The 14,548-nt window shown below is 40.7% G+C and overlaps 1 protein-coding gene across 1 annotated transcript in view; it reads right to left on the reverse strand.

The window, feature by feature from the left end:
- The window catches only part of scn4aa (sodium channel, voltage-gated, type IV, alpha, a), a 208,052-nt gene extending 195,016 nt beyond the window's left edge, over positions 1 to 13,036 (reverse strand). The window contains exon 1 of the mRNA XM_059955687.1: positions 12,851 to 13,036. The gene's annotated coding sequence lies outside the window, so the exon portion shown is untranslated. The remainder of the gene's footprint in view (positions 1 to 12,850) is intronic.
- Positions 13,037 to 14,548: the final 1,512 nt, after the last annotated feature.

Here is a 14,548-nt window from a genome sequence, read left to right on the forward strand (position 1 = left end):
TCTTCTGGAACCATTCCAGGATCTGGTGATTCTTGAAAGATCATTACTAATGCTTCCATGATCTCTTCAGCCACCTCTTTCAGAACCCTGGGGTGTACATCATCTGGTCCAAGTGACCTATCTACCCTCAGAACTTTCAGTTTCCCAAGAACCTTCTCTCTAGTAATGGTAACTTCACACACTTCATGCTCCATAACAGCTGGAACTTCCACTATTCTGCTAGTCCCTACCACAGTGAAAACTGATGCTAAATATTTACTCAGATCATCTGCTATTTCATTGTCCTCCATTACTGTTTCTCCAGCATTGTTTTCCAATGGTCGGATATCTACTTTCACATCTGTTTTACACTTTATGTGTCTGAAGAAACATTTGGAATCCTCTTTAATATTATTGGCTAGCTTACTTTTGTATCCCATATTTACCTTCTTAATGACTTTTTTAGTTGCCTTCTGTAGGTTTTTAAAAGCTACCCAATCCTCTAACTTCGCACTAATCTTTGCTCTATTATATGCTCTCTCTTTGGCTTTTATGTTGGCTTTAACTTCTGTTGTTAGTCATGGTTGGGTCAGCTTTCCTTTAGAATACTTCTCCTCATTGGGATATATATATCCTGTGCCTTCTGAATTGCTACCAAACATTCCAGTCATTACTTCTCTACCATCATCCCTGCCAGTGTTTTTTATCCAATCAATTCTGGCCAACTCCTCTTTCATGCCTCTGTAATTCCCTTTACTCCACTGTAATACAGGTGTTCCCCCCCCCCTTTACAAAGGTAGAGCATTCCTATGAAATTGATCCTATGAAATGGCATAAAGTGAAGAAACATTAATTTATATGGGAAAAATTTCCATAAAAGTGAAAATCTTCTTTGTAATGCGAAAACAGGTTACCAATGTAGGTCTTTTGTAAAAGCAAAGTGGCGTAAAGCGAACATTCATAAAGCGGGGGACACCTGTGCTGATACATCTGATTTTACCTTCTTCTCAATTTTCAAGGTGAATGCGATCATATTATGATCAGTCTCCCTTAAGGGTTCTTTTTACCTTAAGGTCTCCAATCAATTTCAGTTTATTGCATAACACCCAATCCAGAATAACTGATCCTTTAGTGGGCTGAACCATAAGCTGCTCTAAAAAGTCAATTCGTAGGCACTCTAGAATTTCCACCTGTTGTAATCTAGCACCAAACTACCTGCATATTGAACTCCCCCATGACTATTGTAACATTGCCCTTTTGGCATGCATTTTCTATTTCCCATTGTAACTTGTAGGTCACATCTTTACTATTACTTGGGGGTCTGTATACAACTCCCATCAGGGTCTTTTTACCCTTGTAGTTCCTTAACTTTATATGCAATGATTCAACACCTTCTGAGCTTATGTCACGTCTTTCTAATGATTTGATTTCATTTTTTTACCAATAGAGCAATGCCACCACTCTGCCTTTCTGCCTACCCTTTTGATACAATGTGTATTTCTGGACATTATCTACCAGCTATAATCTTTCAGCCATGATTTAGCGATGCCAACAACATACCCCCCAATCTGCAACTGTGTTGCAAGTTCATCGATCTTATTCCGCATACTGGGTGCATTAGGATTCAACACCTTCAGTGCTGTATTCACCATTTTTGATTTTGTCCACCTTTTACGTTCCAACTCATCCTGTCGACTGCAATCTTGCCCCATCAACATCCTTGCCTCACTACACATTGCCTCTGTTTGTAAACCAACTACGTCATCTTCAGCACTATTATCCACCTTTCCTACAATACTTTTTGCATTGAGGTATAGGCAGCTCAGGACACTAGTTCCACCATGCTCAACATTTTGACTCTTAACTTTGTCTGACATCTTACCATCATCTGCCTTCAGAACCTCTTCACCAACTGTTCTGGCACTCTGGTTCCCATCCCCCTGTAACTCTAGTTTAAACCCCACCATACAGCATTAATATACCTTCCCACTTGGATATTGGACCCCTCTAGTTCAGACGTAAACCATCCCTTCTGCACAGGTTTCACCTTCCCCGGCAGACAGCACAATGATCCAAAAATCTTATGCCCTCCTTCCTACACCAATTCCTTAGCCATGTATTAAACTGTATAATCGTCCTAGTTCTAGTCTCTCTCACACATGGTACGGGCAACAATCCTGAGATCACCACCCTGGAGGTCCTGCCCTTTAACTTAGCACCTAACTCCCTGAACTCCCTATGCAGAACCTCATCACTCATCCTACCCATGTCATTGCTTCCTACATGGACCACGACCTCTGGCCACTTACCCTCACACCTAAGAATGGTGAGGATTCATAGATCATAGAACATAGAGCAGTACAGGCCCTTCGACCCACAATGTCATGCTGACCCTTAAACCCTGCCTCCCATATAAACACCCACCTTAAATTCCTCCATATACCCATCTATCAATCTGAAATATCCCAGACCCTGCCACCCAGGAGGCAAAATGCCACCTGGGAATTTTGTTCTCGCATACAGAACCTCCTACCTATTCCCTTAACTAACAAATCCCCTATCACCACAATATGTCTCTTCCACCACCCCCACCCCCACCACTTTCCTTCTGAGTCACAGAGGCAGAGTCAGTGCCAGAGACCCGATTACTGTGATTTTCCTCTGTTAGATCAGCCCCCCAACAGTGTCAAAAGTGGTATATTTGTTGTTGAGGGGGATAGCCACATGTTAAATATTTCTCATAAATACCTCATTGTTTGAAAATTTGCTGAAGCTTGCTTTTGGATTCATTACTCAAGTTATTTTAATGTATATTAAACACAACATATTTTAACCAAGGTTAGAGCTTTTTCTAGTTTTTTTTTAAATCATATCAAGCACCAAGTTACGGTGGATGGAAAAATCTAGCAGATTATTTGATTAGAAGATTTATGAGAATTTTGCCAGGAATTGTGCAGCTGAGTTGGAGGGTGAGGGTGGACACGCTAGAACTTTACTCCTTGGAATGTAGGAAACTGAGAGGTGACCTTTTGGGGTGTATTAAATCATGAAGGGGATTTATAGGATAAAGGAATGCAGTCATTTTCCTAGTTAAAAGGAATCAAGAACTGGAGGGTGAAGATTTAAAATGAAAGGCAAAAGATTTAAAAGGGATCTGAGGGAGCAATTTTTTCATGTTTAAAGCAGGTACAAAAGCAAATTCAAAGTTCAAAGCAAATTTGTTATCAAAGGTCAGCATATACAACCTGGAGATTCATTTTCTTGCAGATATACTCAGTAAATACAAAAAACATAATAAAATCAATGAAAGGCCTCACCCAACTGGATGAATGAACAACCAATGTACCAAAGACAACAAACTGTGCAAATACAAAATAAAACAAAAAGAAATAACACTAATAAATACATAAGCAACAAATATTGAGAACGTAAGATGAAGAGTCCTTGAAAGTAAGTCCAAAAGTTGAAAGACAGTTGGACAAACGTGAATGTGAAAGGTTGAGAGCAGGGGTCCCCAATCCTCTCTATACATAGATCATTTATCGAGGGTTCTGTGGACCCTAGGTTGGAAACCACTGGTTTACAGGGATATGGGCCAAACGTGTACGAATGCAAGTCACTTAGGTAGGCACTTGAGTTGGGATGGAACTCTACGATTCTACAACTGTGTTAATAAATATCAAGACAATATATGGGTTATGATGATTAGTATATAGCTGAATCAGAGTATTTTTCCCATTGTTTTGTCCCTCCCTGTATACTCACCAATACTGATGACATTTGATGATTATTGAAAGAGGACATGGTGAGGAATGCCTGTTCTTCCTTAAATCATGCTCTGGGATATTTTATGTACAGTTGAATAGGATGCTTTATATTCCAAAGGATAGACAGCTATCTGATTTTATGTCATGAGCAATCTACAGGTATTTATAGAAACATAGGAAACCTACAGCACAATACAGGCCCTTCAGCCCACAAAGTTGTGTCGAACATGTTCTTACCTGAGAAATTACCTAGGGTTACCCATAGCCCTCTATTTTTCTGAGCTCCATATACCTGTCCAGGAGTCTCTTAAAAGACCCTAAACACAAAGTACACTGCAGATGCTGTGGTCAAATCAAGACGTACACAAAAGCTGGATGAACTCAGCAGGTCGCGCAGCATCTGTTGAAAGGAGCAGTCAACGTTTCGGGTCAAGACCCTTCATCAGGACTAAAGAAGGAGGGGGCAGGGGCCCTATAAAGAAAGTGGGGGGAGGGTGGAAAACCAATCAGAGGAAAGATCAAGGGGTGGGGGAGGGGATAGGCAGGAGAGGTGAAGAAGGAATCTAAGGGGAAAGCACTATGGGTAGTAGAAGAAGGCAGAGTCATGAGAGGTGATAGGCAGCTGGAAGAGGAGACAGAGTGAAGGTGGAATGGGGGAAGGGAGGGGTAGGGAATTACCGGAAGTTGAAGAATTTGATGTTTATACCAAGGGGCTGGAGACTACCCAGCCAGTATATGAGATGTTGTTCCTCCAACCAAAGTTTGGCCTCATCATGGCAGTAGAGGAGGCCATGTATGGACATATCCAAATGGGAATGTGAAGCAGAGTCGAAGTGGGTGGCAACCGGGAGATCCTGTCTGTTGTGGCGGACGGAGCGGAGGTGCTCGACGAAGCGGTTCCCCAATCTGCGTCGGGTCTCACTGATGCAGAGGAGGCCACTCCGTGAGCACTGGATGCAATAGATTACCCCAACAGACTCACAGGTGAAGTGTTACCTCACCTTGAAGGACTGTTTGGGGCCCTGAATGGTGGTAAGAGATGAGGTGTAGGGACAAGTGTAGCACTTATGCTTGCAGGGATAAGTGCCAGGTGGGAGTTCTGTGGGGAGGGACGTGCGGACCAGGTAGTCGCAGAGGGAACGATCCCTGCGAAAAGCAGAGAGGGGTAGAGAGGGAATGATGTCCTTAGTGGTGGGGTCCTGTTGAAGGTGGCGGAAGTTGAGGAGGGTAATATGCTGGATCTGGAGGCTGGTGGGGTGATAGGTGAGGACAAGGGGAACACAGTCCCTGTTGTGATGATGGGAGGATGGGGTGAGGGCCAAAGTGCGGAAAATGGAGGAGATGCGGGTGAGGGCATCATTGATGATGGCAGGAGGGAAACCATGATTCTTAAAGAAAGAGGACATTTGAGATGTCCTGGAACGGAAAGCCTCATCCTTGGAGCAGATATGGCAGAGATGGAGGAACTGGGAATAGGGAATAGAATTTTTGCATTTGGCAGGGTGGGAAGAGGTATAATCAATGTAGTTATGGGGAGTCAGTGGGTTTATAGAAGATGTCAGTGGACAGTCTATCTTCAGAGATGGAGACTGAGAGATCGAGAAAGGGGAGATAAGTGTCCAAGATGGACCAAGTGAATTTGAGGGCTGGGTGAAAGTTAGAGGCATAAGACCCTATTGTATCTGCCTCCACCACCGTCAACGGCAGCCCATTCCAAACACTCACCACTCTCCAAGCACCTTAAAACTGTGCCCTCTCACGCTAGCCATTTCAGCCCTGGGAAAAAGCCTCTGACTATCCACACGATCAATGCCTCTCATCATCTTATACACCTCTATCAGGTCACCTCTCATCCTCCATCGCTCCAAGAAGAAAAGCCCAAATTCACTCAACCTATTCTCGTAAGGCATGCTCCCCAATCCAGGCAACATCCATGTAAACCTCCTCTGCACCCTTTCTATGGCTTCCAAATCCTTCCTGTAGTGAGGCGACCAGAACTGAGCACAATACTCCATGTGGGGTCTGACGAGGGTCCTATATAGCTGCAACCTCTCGGCTCCTAAACTCAATCCCACGATTGATGAAGGCCAATGCACCACATGCTTTCTTAATCAGAGTCAACCTGTGCAGCAGCTTTGAGTGTCCTATGGAATTGGACCCCAAGATCCCTCTGATCCTCCACACTGTCAAGAGTCTTACCATTAATACTATATTCTGTCATCATACTTGACCTATCAAAATTAACCTTACCATTATATCTTAACATTTATTAAGCTCCTCAATTCATGTTCAGGACAGGCTAAATGAACAGTGAAAATTTTTGTACACATAATTGTAACTTCAGAGATACAGATTTATTGTAATAACAGAATCTCCATTCATGACAACATGGCAAACCATCAAGAAAATAGTTCAAATCACAGCTGCATCCTGGAAACACCAGCCAACATCCATACTGCAGGCCCAAATCCACCAATGGAAGGCAGAAAAAGATGCATTCAAAAAGAACAAATACCTCTTTGTTGACCCTACTGTAGATCTTTGTGGCACTGACCTTCCTCAAAGATAGTAAACAACACTCAGCAGAATCCACAAGTGCTGTGGATGCTGTAACTACTTGTTCCACAAGTAGAAGATACTAAAGGAGTCAATGTGCAACTGTGGCCTTAGGTCCCAAAGTATGGAATGTATCCAAGTCAAACAGAAGAAGAAAGAAAATGCACTCATGAGATATTTCCCTTTATGTTTCCACCCATGATGAATGAAGAATCTTATGCTAAATTTATTGTTGCAACTCACAGTCAACAAAAAGCAGAATGGAATTGATAATGTTATTTATAAGGGCTTTCATCCCTAACAGAAGAAGCACTTTTAGATAGAGGTGAATTTGAACCCTGTCCCACAGATAAATCTTTCATAATACCACCTGCACTGGCCACATATAAACTATTAAATAGGAGTATTCCATGTGAATTAGGATCAGAAATAGTCCACTCAGACTCTCTAGTCTGCCCTGTCACTTAATAAGATTGTGACTGGTCTGACTATAACCAAGGCTCTTTATTCATATCTACCCTTGGTAACTTTTCACCACCTTGCTTCTCAAGAGTCTATCTGCCTCTGTCTCAAAATTTTCAAAGACTGTGTCTGTTGCTCTTTAAGGAAGAGATTTCCAAAGACTTACAACCCTCTGAGAGAGAAAAAAAACTCTATTTCAGATGGCGCCACCTTATTTCCATAAAAGAAAACATTAACTCCACATCCATCCTGTCAAAACCTCTCAGGCTCTCAAATGTTTCAATTGAATCCTATTTCATTCTCAAAGCATGAGTGGATACAAGGCTAATACGTCAATCTATAAAGCCTTTCCTTATAACATTCTCATTCCAGAGAGTGGTCTAGTCTGAACTGTTTCTGATACTGTAACATCTTTCTGGAGATGAGGATAATTCCTAACTCCAGACACATACTATTAACATTAAAAAGACATAAAACATTATAAGCATACTAGTTGCTCTAAATACACCCTAAAGAGCATCAGGATTTAAATGTTTTCAGTTTCCATTGTAATTTCATCAGCACTCCATCAAATATTTAGTTTCCAGTTTTGGCTTCATGGATGCCTAGGAAGTTCAGTGCTCTTCACTTCCATGTATCAAGTTCTGACATCAGTTTGGTGACAGTATTATATCCCCCAAGATTTGTTTTGACATGTTAGTTTATAACAACTGGAAGCAACTGTGTTCTTTATATTTGAAATTACTCAAAAGGTCTGAATATTTGTGCTTTGAAAACACATGAAAACATCTCCAAAAATGTTCCTTACATAAAGATACATTGCACATTCAATTGATCAACTTTGCCCTCTGAGCTCTGTTTGAATACTAAGACAGTCCAAAATTTTCTATGCAGTTGTAGTTCCAAAACCACTTCGGCATTGACAAACTCAAGTTATCTATATGGGCGTTTATTCACATGAGACAACCAAATACAAATCTGACTTGGCCTCAAAGTATTACAACAGTAGAATTAACAGCTGGGCATGGTGGTGTAATTTACAAATGTGGAAACAAAGTTATTAAACTAGTAGACCTTGCAAATGAACTAAAATGAGAATATTATTTTACCCCCTGCCAATAAAAAATAAAACCTGCATGAGTGAAAATGAATGCTTACAAATGTGTTACTTCTCAAGCTCTACGCTGCTCTCCAGGGACTCCTCATCAAACTCACGGCTGTCACTTTCTCCAAGGTTTCTGGTTTCAAATTCAGCAGGACCATGCAATACTTGAGGGCTCATCAGTAAGGGCTGTCACAGTTTATAATATATATATATATATATCACTATGCCTTGTAAATTGTATAAGATTTGCACTGCTCTTAGCAGAAATGAAAAGAAAATTCCCACATTATCTATATAATAGTTCTTGAAAATCTGTTTGTTGGATATTAACTGCAAAATAAAAGCTCATAGATATAAAATATGGTGGGTGTGAAACCTCAGAAGTTTCTCTTTAATGATTAAAGATTCCTATTGAAGGTAAGGTTTTATTGCTATATGTGATGATGTGAAATGCTTCAGATCTGTGTCACTTTGAGTTGCACCATCCTTTTTCAATCAAGGCAGCATAATGTGGACCTTTGAGCCATTTTGACTAGCAAGCACCAATTTAACCCCAGCCTAATCGCGGGGCAATTTACAATGACTAATTAACCTACAAGCTAGTACATCTTTGGACTGTGGGAGGGAAATTGAGCACCTGGAGGAAACCCACATGGTGATGGGGAGAACATACAAACACCTTACAGACAGTATTGGGAATTGAACCTAGGTTGCTTGTAATGTAAAGTGTTGTGCTAATCACTACGCTACTGTGCTGCCCCATGTTACTTGCACAACCACTTGGAATTAATATGGAACAAATGCAACGCATATTTAAGAGTATGCATTTTTCCATTAGACTACCTTAGAAACTTTGTTTTTAACTTTACTGAGAAATGATACTTCCATGCCCTCTCTCCAACATTTAGAATTATATGCAGCAGTGTGTTTCCACGGGACTCAGTGTGAGTTGCAGCTTGAATCTATAAGCTAAATATCAAACTATATTGACTCCTTTTGACTCAATTTTGTTGCGATTTTGCAGCCTTGTAAGCACATCACAAATCCTGTGCATTTTGTTTTAAAGAAAATCTTTCATATCCATGGATTAAATTTAGGGTTCAGTTGAATAAGAATAGAGTTGCAGTCAATCTTCATCATGATCTTCCCACAGTTAGTATCTATTTTAAAAAGATGCACAACAGTGTCTAAATGTCTTGTGATTAATGAAAACCCTACTTTTTATTCTGTAATTTACAGTAATTTTTATGTCTTTGCACTGTATGACAAATTTCATGACATATAATAATAAAGCTAATAATAATGAATCTAACTCTAATAGTGAGTTCCAGGGCGTATTCTCTGACAACTGGGGAAAAAGCATGAAGCCTACTGTCAGATACCGCTTTGGGATTATGCCAATATATTTTCCAGTTTGCAGAAAGCTCTGAAATAAAAAAAATAAAAGTGCCAATCTTCTGAGGGAAATGTGTTCTACAAGTCAGCAAATTCACATTTGAATTATGTTCTTGTGTAAAAGAAGTTGTAGGGAAATACAGGATTAATCTATATTTGGAAAAGTAAGAGTTAATCATGGATAATCAGTAAGGCTTTATAGGTGAGAGATCCTGTTTGGCTAACTATATTGAGTTTTCTGAAGAAGTAACAAAATACAGTATATTGATGAGTCAGTGTGCACTACAGGTTTCAGTGTTGGCCCACTTATTGTTTGTCAGATATATTAGTAGTCTGAATATAAATGTAGGAGGAATGATTAGAAGGTTTGCAGATGGTATGAAGTTGCTAGTATTGTTGATAGTGAGGAGTGGCCTCTTCTCCTTGGAGTGTTGGAGGATGAGAGGTGACCTGATAGAGGTGTATAAGATGATGAGAGGCATTGATCGTGTGGATAGTCAGAGGCTTTTTCCCAGGGCTGAAATGGTTGCCACAAGAGGACACAGGTTGAAGGTGCTGGGGAGTAGGTACAGAGGAGATGTCAGGGGTAAGTTTTTTACTCAGAGAGTGGTGAGTGCGTGGAATGGGCTGCCAGCAACAGTGGTGGAGGTGGATACGATAGGGTCTTTTAAGAAGCTTTTAGATAGGTACATGGAGCTTAGTTAAATAAACGGCTATAGGTAAACCTAGTAATTTTTAAGGTAGGGACATGTTTGGCACAACTTTGTGGGCCAACGGGCCTGTATTGTGTTGTAGGTTTTGTATGTTTCTATGTTTCTATAATGAGGTTACAGAATTAGATAGATCAGCTGCTAAGTTGGGCAGGGCAATGGTACAGTAGATGGAGTTTAATACTGGCAAGTATAAGATGAAGTACTTTCATCATTGTCATCATTATGTGCTATGTCGTATGATGTAGGTCATCATGGTCTTTCTGTGATCATGGTTGTCTTGGCAAATTTTTCTACGGAAGAGATTTGCCATTGCCACCTTCTGGGCAGTGTCTTTACAAGATTGGTGACCCCAGCCATTATCAATACTCTTCAGAGATTGTCTGCCTGGCATCAATGCTTGCATAACCAGGACCTGTGATATACACCAACTGCTCATACGACCATCCACTACCTGCTCCCATGGATTCTCATGACCCTGATTGGGGGGGGGGGGGCGCTAAGCAGATCAAATTGCCTAATAGTGACCTGCAGACTACGTAGTAGAGGGAAGGAGTGCTTTACACCTCCTTTGGTAGAGATGTCGCTCCATCCCACCACCTAATTATTTTAGGATGTATGATTCCAGGGAGTATTAATCCTGAGGTACAAGTTCAGTGATCTTCAAAGATACAGTACATGGAGGTGGGGTGAACAGAGCATAGCCATTATTAGCCAGGTCATCAGATATCAGAGCTTGGGTGTCTTGTACCATTCTATAAACATTGCTTAGGCACAGCTGGAGATTAGGAAAGATGGAATTGGAATTGCTTTATTATTTTCACATGTACTACGATACAATCTAAAGGTGGTCATACAGATCAAATCTTTACAGAGTATTGAGGTAGAACAAGGTAAATAATAAAATGTAAAAGCTACAGAGGAAGTGCAGTGCAAGGTCATAATGAGTGCAAGTTAATTTTATTGCTCTAGGTATGTGGAGAAAGTGCAGAGAAGATTCACCGGGATTGAGAAGTTCAATTATGAGTACAGGCTGGATAGACTGTGTTTATTTTTCTTGAAGCAAAGAAAGCTTAGATGGGATCTGATATAGGAATACCTCAAAATTACGAGAGGCTTGGAAAGGGTGGATAAGGAAAATTGTTCTTCCTCATGATGAAAATGTGTAGAAATAGAGGAAGTAACCTTAAAGTGAGATGTAAGAAGGTTAGAGGGGATCTGAGGTTGTTCTATTTTAACCCAGAGTGTCGTTACAGTCTGGAATGGACTGCCTGAGACAGGTACTCTCACAATATTCAATATGTTTCTAGATGGGTACTTGAAATCCAAAGGTAAAAAAAAAGGCTGTGGAACAAGTGGTGGAAAATGGGATTAGTATAGCTGGTCAGCATGGGCAGGGTGAACTGAAGGGCCTAGTACACTGTTGGACGACTCTATGACTTTCTATGAATAGATGGTTGTGTATATTTGGATGGGACAGATTTTTCTATTCCAGTTGTTGATTGTCCCTTCATAATACCAGTAATGTTCAACATAAAAATTTGAAGTACATAAGTTTTAATTTGGCCTATCATAGATCAGAACCATTGGGTAAGCATCCGTAAATCTTACTGACAAAAAACGGTGGGTAAATTCATAGCCAACTATTCTCCCAGCACGCAGTTTTCCGAATATCAAGCACCTTGTCAATACCACGCAACTGTGCACCAGAACTTGAAACTTCAAGTAAGATCTCACAGCAATTAAAATTTTGCCAATATTCTTCAAGACCCACCAACCCACCCACCACACCCCCACCACCATTGCTATCATTTCCCGTCAGAGTTACCTTTTGCACAGATACTCCCATGCCTAGCGTCACTTATGGACTTACAATCAATGTACATATGTTATCGTACGTATTTCTATTTGTTTTTATTAATGTGCTCTTTATTTTATTGTGCTTTTTGTGCTACATCAGATCCGGAGTAACAATTATTTCGTTCTCCTTTACACGTGTGTACTGGAAATTGCACTAAACTATCTTGAATGCACTAGTAAATCCCGTCAAAGAGCAGCAGTATTCGTTTTATACAAGGTTATAACGAGTAACAATATAGCGTGATTGAACCAACGTATCACTTTCTGGCAAACTGTCATTCAGCCCAAAGAAACTTCGACATTAGGGCAAAAAATCTAATTAAACTGCATGTTAATGTGCCTCTGGTACAGCACAATTTCAAATCCATTAAAAGATAATTCTATTTCAACTATTTAGTACTCAACTTGTAATATGATAGCACTTAGATTTCAAACAGAGATCTAACGTGTCGGGAAGTACTTTCGCTGATACAGGCAGTATTGATAACTCAATATTATCCCCACACCCTTCGAGGCTTAAATCAAAACCAAGAGAAAATCAAAATCATTGCAAATCGATCACATTCCGATCCCGAAATAAAACCTAACAGCTTTGAAATTTGAAATACTTCCCGGCACAACTCAAAAGGATAACTCCACAGGAGATTAAAAATAAAGCTAAACTGAATCCAAATACGTCAGCTGAAGTACGGAAAGTTTGGGTATGTTAGTAATGACGTTCGGTATTTTAACCTGAATTGTGAACCATATCGGTCTCGTCGGCTTTGAATCACTTAGGAACTCTTCAGCTCCACACAGTTGACTTTAGCTTATAGATATGGCCTGCATAAGCTCTTTAACTTCCAGAGTATATGCAAATCGCTTCAGAAATACAGCATAATACAGTTTCTGGTTAAAATCAATCACTCAACTGGCAATCATATAAGGGTAATGTCGCGTTAAGAGCTCAGAAGTTCGAGCTATCTGTATGTCACGCTTCTTTGAATTGTAATTATTTTAGATTAACCTCATTGTACCTTTTTATGGAGCAAACGAAAGTGAATTCCAATAAAGTTCAACAGAAATCCAACAGCCTGAAGTTAAGCGAAGTGTTCAGAGTCTCCTTGGGTTGTGTAAGGAGCGGTTGCACTGGAGAATCCCACATCTCCGGATCAGCTGCTGATGACGTCTGAGGTTTCGGACTGAAACCCGATCAGTTTATTGCAGGTAAGATGATTGCATTACATTTCACACCCTCTCAGGGACATGTCGGAAAGATTATTGGGGGTTGGGGGCTGAGTGAAGGGTGGCCGGGTTGCGAAAGTACCGCTGAGATACACTCCAAGCACGCTGATCTGCACAGCCACAAAATATTTGCTTCAAGAGTTTACAACATTAAATAAAGCCCCCAGCTGACAGTAGCCAGGCTGTCTGCGCAGGGCAGAAACCTCAGGAGCATTTCGCAGTAACTTCCTTTCAGCTGCTGTTCAAGGAGTGGAGGGAGGATGTATCAGAGAGCCCGCCTGCTTATTGGAGAGTAGATGTGGAGAAAAGTATTTGGAAGCTGGTGTTTAAGGCTTTTACCCACAGCATAAGACGCATTACATTCAATTCCCAATGGGTTCATTGATAGGATACAGACAGTGGACGCCTCGTTTATTTTTTGAACAATCCATGAGTGAAGTACAATATTTAATATTTAGTATTCATTAATGATAACCCTGCAACCCTGTCAGAGATCCCTAGCTTCCAATAATCCTCCCATCGCCTACTGGGGCTTTCCCTCAAGAAGACAGAATGTGAATAGTAAACTTCCCGCACAGTGAAAGTTCACCTGAATTCAAAGCTGCAGTGCCAGCTCCCGAACCCAGATGTAACTACAGTTGCACAAAGCTCCAGTTAGCATTTCCACGAGCATCCTTCACATGTCAGCCGTCAGATGTTGTTTTTTCTGCCACAAATTCCCAAATAATATTTCCTGTTATCCACTCCTAATATCCATGGTGCCGGACGGATCTAATGACTGCTCATATAACTTCCGATTTACTGCAGCGATGAGGTGACTGCAAACTACTTATGCCCCTGAACAAGCGTGGTGTATATTTTGGTATTAACACCAGAGGGCGGTTTGTAAAATATGGCAATCTTCGGTAATAGTTCGTGAAGGTAATTTACCTAATACCGGAACAGGTATAGGCTGCTGCAAGATGTAATCGCTAACTGCTCTTTTAAAATAAACCCCCAAGTTGAACTTCAGCAGGTCTTTGGAAGGGAATAAACAGTTGACATTTAGGTCTGAGATTGAAGTGTCTGGGCAGGTAACCAGACTTGCTGAGATCTTCCAGCATTTTCTCTGTGTTACTCAAGATTTCCAGCATCTGCAGAACCTTTTGTGTTTCACCAAATCATGTTGGTTATTTGAAAGTGGTTGAGTGAACAGATACTGGAAAGTCCACCAGGGCTGAGAATCATTTCTTTAGTTTAGTTTCATTTAGATTCAGCCTCTGCCTCATAGAACAGTAGGCACGGTACAGACCCTTTGTGCTGACCTTTTAACCCTTTGTGCTGATATTTTGCATCCCATGATCAATCAAATGTTTCATGTTTTATTAGTTTTAACTTAATGTTTTCTCCCCTGTCTTTGTTGTACATTACCTATTTGGAAATCAAAGCTTCAGAAGCACATTTTGAACAATTGAATTCAGAGTGGCTCTGATCCCAATATTGTATGGGTT

Source organism: Hypanus sabinus, chromosome X1, assembly GCF_030144855.1.
Source record: "Hypanus sabinus isolate sHypSab1 chromosome X1, sHypSab1.hap1, whole genome shotgun sequence".
NCBI lineage: Eukaryota > Metazoa > Chordata > Chondrichthyes > Myliobatiformes > Dasyatidae > Hypanus > Hypanus sabinus.